Genomic DNA, 9,642 nt, shown 5'->3' with positions numbered 1-9,642 from the left:
CTGCCTGACTTCAGGCTCTACTACAAAGCCACAGTCATCAAGACAGTATGGTACTGGCACAAAGACAGAAATATAGATCAATGGAACAAAATAGAAAGCCCAGAGATAAATCCACGCACCTATGGACACCTTATCTTTGACAAAGGAGGCAAGAATATACAATGGAGAAAGGACAATCTCTTTAACAAGTGGTGCTGGAAAAACTGGTCAACCACTTGTAAAAGAATGAAACTAGAACACTTTCTAACACCATACACAAAAATAAACTCAAAATGGATTAAAGATCTAAACATAAGATCAGAAACTATAAAACTCCTAGAGGAGAACATAGGCAAAACACTCTCCGACATAAATCAAAGCAGGATCCTCTATGGCCCACCTCCCAGAATATTGGAAATAAAAGCAAAAATAAACAAATGGGACCTAATTAAAATTAAAAGCTTCTGCACAACAAAGGAAACTATAAGCAAGGTGAAAAGACAGCCTTCTGAATGGGAGAAAATAGCAGCAAATGAAGCAACTGACCAAGAATTAATCTCAAAAATATACAAGCAACTTATGCAGCTCAATTCCAGAAAAATAAATGACCAAATCAAAAAATAGGCCAAAGAACTAAACAGACACTTCTCCAAAGAAGACATACAGATGGCTAAAAAACACATGAAACGATGTTCAACGTCACTCATTATCAGAGAAATGCTAATCAAAACCACAATGAGGTACCATTTCACACCAGTCAAAATGGCTGCTATCCAGAAGTCTACAAGCAATAAATGCTGGAGAGGGTGTGGAGAAAAGGGAACCCTCTTACACTATTGGTGGGAATACAAACTAATGCAGCCACTATGGAGAACAGTGTGGAGATTCCTTAAAAAATTGCAGATAGAACTGCCTTATGACCCAGCAATCCCACTGCTGGGCATACACACCGAGGAAACCAGAATTGAAAGAGACACATGTACCCCAATGTTCATCGCAGCACTGTTTATAATAGCCAGGACATGGAAGCAACCTAGATGTCCATCAGCAGACAAATGGATAAGAAAGCTGTGGTACATATACACAATGGAGTATTACTCAGCCATTAAAAAGAATACATTTGAATCAGTTCTAATGAGATGGATGAAACTGGAGCCTATTATACAGAGTGAAGTAAGCCAGAAAGAAAAACACCAATACAGTATACTAACTGGCACCCCACTCCAGTGCTCTTGCCTAGAAAACCCCATGGATGGAGGAGCCTGGTGGGCTGCAGTCCATGGGGTCACTAAGAGTCAGACAAGACTGAGTGACTTCACTTTCACTTTTCACTTACATGCTTTGGAGAAGGAAATGCCAACCCACTCCAGTGCTCTTGCCTGGAGAATCCCAGGGACAGGGGAGCCTGGTGGGCTGCCGCCTATGCGGTCGCACAGAGTCGGACACGACTGAAGTGACTCAGGAGCAGCAGCAGCAGCAGCAACACATATATATGAATTTAGAAAGATGGTAACGATAACCCTGTATGCGAGACAGCAAGAGACACAGATGTATAGAACAGTCTTCTGGACTCTGTGGGAGAAAGTGAGGGTGGGATGATTTGGGGGAATGGAAATAAATAAATAAATAAATATACAAAATGCACCATAGAGATGTACACAAATATTTTAAAGTATAGTTTAAGAGCCTGGAACATAGAATCGTAGAATCCAACATATGACTAAATGAAACTTACAGGAGAGATTAAAAAAATAGAAATATACGCAGGCAATATTTGAAGTAAAAATTTTCCAGAAAAGAAGATCATGAACTAGTAACCCTTTTGATTCCTCCAATTGTCTACCACCTCTTCTAGAAGGCAGAAGCATAAGGGATGCTTCCTAACTTATTCTATGAAGACAGGCATGTGTACTCAGGTGCTCAGTTTTGTGTCCCATTCTTTGTGACCCCGTGGACTGTAGCCCATGAGGCTCCTCTGTCCTTGGAATTTTCCAGGTAAGAATACTGGAGTAGGTTGCTGTTTCCTACTCTAATTCTATGAGGACAGTATTACCCTATTGCCAGACAAAAGACAAAAGAAGAAAAGTTACAAACCAATCTTTCATGAACATAGATGAAGGCAAATCAAATCCAGCAATGTATAAAAATAAATGTGTGTGCATGCAAGCTAAGTCACTTCCGTCATGTCCAAACTATATACCACTCTATATATTACCAAGTGGAATTTATTTGAGATGTGTAAAATTGGTTCAACATTCAAAATAAATTAATGTAATCCATCACATCAACTGTCTATAAATAAGAAAAGTTATGATTATATCAACTGATGCAAAAAAAGTATTGGACTCAATCCAACATTAATTATAATTAAAAGAAACTCTGAGAAAACCAGGAATATAAAGAAATTACCTTCTTGATGAACATCTACCAAAACCCCACAGCTAATACCATACTTAATGGTGAAAAACTAGGTGTTTTCTCCCTAAGATCAGATATAAAGCAAGAATGTCCTCTTTTCCTGATCAATATCATACTGAAAGACCTACATAATGCAGCAAGGAAACACACACACAAGATATACTGATTGGGAAGGAAGAAATAAAACTGTCCAATTTTTATGACAATTTTACATGTAAAAAAAATTTTTTTAATCACATATTAAAAAAAAAAAAATCCTGAAACTAACAAGTGATTACAGCAAGGTTATAGGATCCAAGGTTAATATATAAGGTAAACCACTTTCCTATATACCCGTAATGGACAATTAGGCTTTGAAATTAAAAACACAGAACTATTTTTATTAGTATCCAAGAAATGTATAAATATAAATCTAAAAATATATGCATGAGTAATATAAAGAAATATAAAGTTTTGATTTTAAAAAATCAAAGAAAATTTGAATTAATGGAGAAACATCCCATGTTTATGGATAAGGTAACAATGTTAACAGCTCTTCCCAACTTCATGTATGAACTCAACAGAATCCCAATAAAAATTCCACCAAGTTCTTTTATGAATATTCACAAAATGAGTTTAAAGTTCACATGAAAAGGCAAAGACTCAGAAAAATCAATCCTGAAGAACAACATTTGAAGACTTCACAGCAGTGTGAATATACCACCTAATTTCAAAAGTTAGTATAAAGCTTTAGTAATCAAACAACGTAATTAATCAATGGAACAGAATGGAGAGCCCAGAAGTAGATCCACACAAATACAGAAAGTTGATTTCTGACAAAGGGGCAGGGGCAATTCAGAGAAAGAACAACCTTTCCAACAACTGGACATCCACACAGAAAAAAGACTCTGATGCTGGGAGGGATTGGGGGCAGGAGGAGGAGGGGACGACAGGATGAGATGGCTGGATGGCATCACCAACTCGATGGACGTGAGTTTGAGTGAATTCTGGGAGCTGGTGATGAACAGGGAGGCCTGGCGTACTGCAATTCATGGAGTCACAAAGAGTCGGCTATGACTGAGCAACTGAACTGAACTGAAAGATATTAACATATAAACGCAGACTTTAGAGATTTCACTTTCATTAATTCAGAGTAGATGATAAGCCAAAATGTAAAAAGTGTAACTATAAAGTGAAGAAAATAACATAGGGGGAAATTGAGGTGACCTTGGGCTTTGCAATGATTTTTTACATATAATATCCAAAGCACTATATATAAAAGAGAATAAATGGGTAAGTCTGATTTTATTAAAATTAAAAATGTCTCTCTGAAAGACTAAGTGAATGAAAAGATTAGCCTAGACTGGGAGAAAATCTTTCCCAGTACATTATCTGATAAAGGTCTTGGGTCTAAAATAACAGAGAACTGTGAAATATCAACAATGAAAAAAAATATCTAATTCAAAATTGGACAAGAACGGGGGGTAAAAAAAAAAAAAAAAAAACTGATTAGAGACTACAATCCAAAACCTGAAACCATAAACCTCCTAGAAGAAAGCACAGGGTGTAAGCTTCTGGACGTTCATCTCGGCAATGTTTGTTTGTTTTGGATTTGACGTCAAAAGCAAAGGCTCCAAAAGCAAAACTAAACAGGTGGGCCTAGATCAAACTACAAAGCTTCTGCAAAGCAAAGGAAACCATCAACAAAATGAAAAGACAGTCTATGGAAATGGGAGAAAATATTTGTAAATCAGATAAAAGGCAGATATCTAAAATAGGTTTAAAAAAATCTGCACCACTTAATATCAAAAATAATAATAATAATTCAATTGTTAAATGGGAAGAACCAAATAAACATTTTTCCAGAGAGGATGTAGATATGACCAAAAGGTTCATGAAAAAGTGTTTAACATCAATCATCACCTGGGAAATGCAAATCCAAATCACAATGATGTATTACCTCATACCTGTGAGAATGGCTGTCTTCAGGAGACAGGAGAAAATAAGTGTTGGTGAAGATGTGGAGAAAAGGGAACTCATGCGCACTGTTGCTGGGAATGCAAATTGTACAGACACTTTGGAAAGCAGTTATTTGGTTTTCTCAGAAAATTAAAAATACAAATATCATAAGATCCAGTAATCCCACTTCTGGGTATGTAGCCAAAGGGCATGAAAATGGGATATTGAAGATGTATCACACTCCCATATTGACTGCAGCATTATTCACAACCATCAAGTTATAGAAGTAACCTAAGTGTCTGTCAACAGATGAATCACGGACAAAGAAGTGGTACGCATACACATGGAGTATGATTCAGCCCTGAGAAAGAAGAAAACAGTGCCAGCTGGGACAACATGGATAGACCTAGAGGACATTATGCTTAATGAGCCAGACAGAGAAAGACAAATAGTATATATCACTTGTACGTGGAAAAGGCTGAACTCAGAAATGGAGAATCAAGCGATTACAAGGGACTGGGGAAGGGGAAAAATGAGGAGAGGCTGGTCAAAGCTTATAAATGTCGACTCAGAAGATGAATAAATTCTGGGGATATGATGCACAGCATGGTAATTATGGTCATTATCATTACATGACATAACAGAGGTGTTTGCTAATGTGATGGCAGTCATCATTTTCAATATTTAAGTGCGTCAATCAACATGTTGTATATCTTAAACTTACACAATGTTATACATTAATTATATTTCCATAAATCTGGGGGAAAATTTTAATGTGGGAAATATGAATAGATACCTCACCTAAAGAAGATACAGATGGCAAATAAGCATATGAAAGGATAATCAACATAACACGTGTTCAGGGCATTGTGATTTAAAACAATATAATATTACACATCTATTAAAATGGCTAAAATCCAAAAAAGGGAGAAAGTCTCATCCCCTGCTGATGGGAATGCAAACTGGTACAATCACTTCGGAAGACAGCTGGTAATTTCTTGCAGAACTAAACATATTCTACCTTATGACCCTGTAATCACACTCCTATTTAACCAAATTATTTGAAAACTGTATTCACACAACTTATTTATAACACTTTATAAAATCACCAAAAGCTAGAAATTATCAAGATGTCCTTCAACATCTAAATTATTAAATTGCAGTATATCTATGCAATGGAATAGCATGTAGTGATAAGAAATAAGCTATGAAAAGAAGGGAAATTAAATACTTAAAGAAGTAAGTCTGAAAGCTATACATGATTTGATTCCAACTATATGACATTTTGGAAAAGGCAAAACTATAGAGATAGTGAAAAGACAAGGGGTTGCTCCTGCTTCCAACTCAAGATTAATCAAAAAAAAGTTGAATATGACCCCCCCCCCCCACCAAGCCGATCAGTAACATGACTCACTTTTTATTAGCTGGTCCATCTCCAGCTTCCCGATGGCAACAACATCCATCAAGTCACACCTAAAGCCCTCCCTTTTCCTCGTTATGAAACTTCCCCACTTCTCTGTCTGCCTTTGAGTCTGTGCAAGTCATGGCAGTGACCCTTGCTATACCAAGCTTGGAATAAAAAACCTCTGTGTGTTTTCATTTGGGTGGTCTTCATTTATTTTCACACTGGCAAGAATGCTAACACCCCTTCCCCTGACACCTTTTCCCTGCTGCCTTCACTCTAGCTGTTCTGCCCATCGTGGGAGAAGGGATGCATCAACTCAGAATTGCAGAGATGAAAGCACATTAGATGTGTTTAAAGTACAGAAACTCACTGTGTCCAGCAGTTTACAGTGATTCTAGCAGCTAGCCGCCCTTTTCATTAACACCATAGCACTGCAAGCTTGGGGAGGGCACAGCCAACTTGAGTAGGGGACACAGCCAGTACACCTGCCGAGAGTGGCTCATGGCCAATCCACAGTTGCACGCACAGCAAGGATCCCCCACACATCCCATGACCCCAAGGTGGAGGGGAGAGGTCAACAGCAGGCCAACCCCCTCTCCCATCCATGATGTTATTACACTAACTTCTGAGGATTCAGGGCACTCTTCAGAGCAAGAATCCCCAGAGGCTTCCACATGGAGTTTTTTTTCTAATTGGAGGATAACTGCTTTATAATAGTGTCGGTTTCTGCTATACATCAACATGAATCAGTCATAGATATACGTATGCCCCCTCCCTCTTGAACTTCTCTTCCACCTCCCTCTCCAATCGACCCCTCTAGGTTGTCACAGAGTGCTGGTTTGAGTTTCCTGAATCATACAGCAAATTCCCGCTGGCTATCTATTTTATATATGATGGGCTGCCGTCTATGGGGTTACACAGAGTTGGACACGACTGAAGCGACTTAGTGGTAGCAATGTATATCTTTCCATGAGGTTCTTTTGCACATCCAGTGTCCTGAGCTTAAAATAGCAGGCCTGCCCTGGGTGGACATTTAAACATCTCTGAAGCTTTGCTGCTGTAACTATTCGGCATCTGTCTCCTGCCCAGCCATGCCCACCCTCACTCTTCCACTGCTGAGCTCTCACTTTGAGCCCTCAGCTGCTTCTAAGGACCTGCAAGGCACCAATAACCACTTAGCAGTAACCATCCAACTCTGTCGCCTTTGAAAGCTTTGGTTTCCCCCAGTCTTTCAAATACCCTAATTGTTGCATCCTTGAGGTAAGGGCGTTGATTTCCCAGATCACTAGTGGTGAAATCATTAGCAGGTGGGCTATCACCAAGTAAGTGTCAGGGATTATTTTGCCCTGCAAACCATTCAGAGTGGTATCCATTTCACCTGCAAGGTCACAAGTACACCAGTTTCCAAACCTCATCTCACCAGCTTTTCTCTTACACTACTTTTGCTAAGCAAATCTAAGAGCAGATGCCAAAATGGAAGACAAAACACTGATTAAGTGGGAGTGACGGGAGGGTCCTCACGATGAGTAAAGGGCCAAGAACTGAGAGATAACCTTCTAACAACCTTGGATGGAAAAGGGAAGGGGTCTTGGATTGCAAGAATCTGTGATTATAGCAAGAAAAGTTTCTAGAAACCAACCCTTCACTGTTTAGACATTATCATTAAGCCAGTGACAACACCTTAGGGAAAGCTTTGTGTTAGAGCAGGCATTTTTTTTTCCTCCAAATAAACATATGATTTTTGCCTTTAAGATTTGAGAACATTAGGGTGAAAACTTGGGACTTGCACATATAGTGTGACGATCAGAGTCCCAGCGGAGGAACAGCCATCCGGAGACCCTGGAGTAATCAAAACTGTATGACATCTCAAATTACGGAGTTCTACTGCTTTCCCCCTTAATGGGGTGGGTGTTATTATGGGTTTCTGCCATAAAATAAATACAATAGAGAGAGCCAACTGTGCAGACGTGAAGAGAGTGTAGGAGAGCTCAGATTTTCCACAAATGTTAGAGTTTCTATGAGTACAAGGGTAAACTTTTTCTCAACCAGTCTTAGCAGCAGGTAGAGGCAGGTGGTGATCTCAACCCACCACCAACCTCAAGTCTTCAAACTCCATCCTACAGAGAAGAGACTGTGAGAGATTCTGGTTCTTGGATCAGGCTTCCAGAGTGTAGCCGAGTTCACTGAAATATGATGCTGCTGCAGCCAGGCTGTCTGCCATAGCCCTCAGGCCCTGCTGGACTCCTCTTTCATTGCATTTTATATTGATTTTGATTTTAAGAAATAAGATAAAATATTGATTTCAAATTTAAGGGAAAGGGCATATTATGAAATGAATCTCTTCTGGCAAAGCTTTGCAAGGTAGTGTTCTCCCTTACCATGGTAAGCAATAAATTCAGCTTTGTCTTATCAAAAGCCTTTGTTGTAATGTCGGGGGGAATCAACCAGCTAGAGAAGAGTGTCACCAAATTCTGAGCCACCAGGGAAGCCTGATAATAATTACAAAGGGAAGGAATCAGAAACTAATAATTTGGATGATTCAAGGAGCAAGGGATGCACAGTTTGGCAACATCATAACAATGATGGACACTCTGATCTTAAGGCAACGAGTGCAGAAAATACATAATTATAAATGAAGAAAAACAAATTCATTGGGTGTTCATATGTGTGTTTGGAAAAAGATAAATAGAACATAGACCATATTATCTATCAAATGACCAAAAACTCTTAACCCTTCACATGACATAGAGAAGACTTGGCATTGTAGACTTAAAGAGAGAAGCCACACAGACAAATCAGATATGGAATATGCCAAACGTTGCGATTAACTCTTAGTGATGCACGGTTCTTTGATATTTGCTTTTGTGCTTGACTTTTGTCCTTTGGCAAGAGTGCAGAGGCAAGGGATGGAGGTAGGAAGCCGTAGGACAGGCTGCTTGATATTATTACAAAACTTCACAGAAGAGTGCTCCAAAAGCTTGAAAGAGCAGGAAGATGTCCAGATGAATAGTAGAGAATGTTTTTGTGTTTTTTCCCCTTTCTTTGCTCTTCAATGGTAAACAAAGACGTCTGCATTTCTCACTCTATTCACCATTCTGTTCTCTCTTGAACTACGTTTGCTTCAACCTTCTAAAAGGCTGGATGTGTTCAGAGTCCTTAGAACTATACTTGAATAAAATCCAGTCAGAGACTATATGATGCACATGGTATGGGTTTGGAGTAGTAAGCATGAGTCAGAGACACTTGTTGGAGCACACTGAAAGATACTGTTAAGGCAGATGATTAACAAAAGCAATCAGGGCAAGAGAAATTAGAAAGATTCACAAAGTAAGGTAAAGCAGAGAACCAATCAATAAGATGTTGGAATAGTATACAGAAGGCAAGATAACTATAATTGTTAGAAGGGGATGACACAGGATGAGATGGTTGGATGGCATCACTGAAGCAATAGACACAAGTCTGAGAAAACTCCAGGAGACAGTGAAGGACAGGGAAGCCTGGCACGCTGCAGTCCATGGGTCAGACACACCGGTCAGCCATAACAAGTCAGACACATCTTAGCAACTGAACAGGAACAAATTAAGTAGAAAGTAAAATTAGAAAAGGAAAAATAATACTATCACCGTGAAGTGTGAGTATGTTGTACAAACAGAGAAATTACTTATGACACAATCCAAAGATCCATAGTAAGTATAATGTAATGTGACAGAGCATCCAATCTGAAATAAGACTGTAGAATATGATTGTTGTGAACAATTCTGGAATCTAATAAAAAGATATATTTTTGTCAAGGCTATGTTTGAAGTACTTAGAAGAAAATGTGAGTGTTATTCATTGCTCACTGCCATTCTTTGGAGATTTGTGAAGTAGTGATAAGCGCAGGTGGCTGCAAGCTGGATCAC

The sequence above is a fragment of the Ovis aries genome, chromosome 13 (assembly GCF_016772045.2).
Source record: "Ovis aries strain OAR_USU_Benz2616 breed Rambouillet chromosome 13, ARS-UI_Ramb_v3.0, whole genome shotgun sequence".
In the NCBI taxonomy this organism is placed as follows: Eukaryota; Metazoa; Chordata; class Mammalia; order Artiodactyla; family Bovidae; genus Ovis; species Ovis aries.
The sequence above is the reverse complement of the archived record's forward strand: the minus strand, read 5'-3'. Positions refer to the sequence as shown.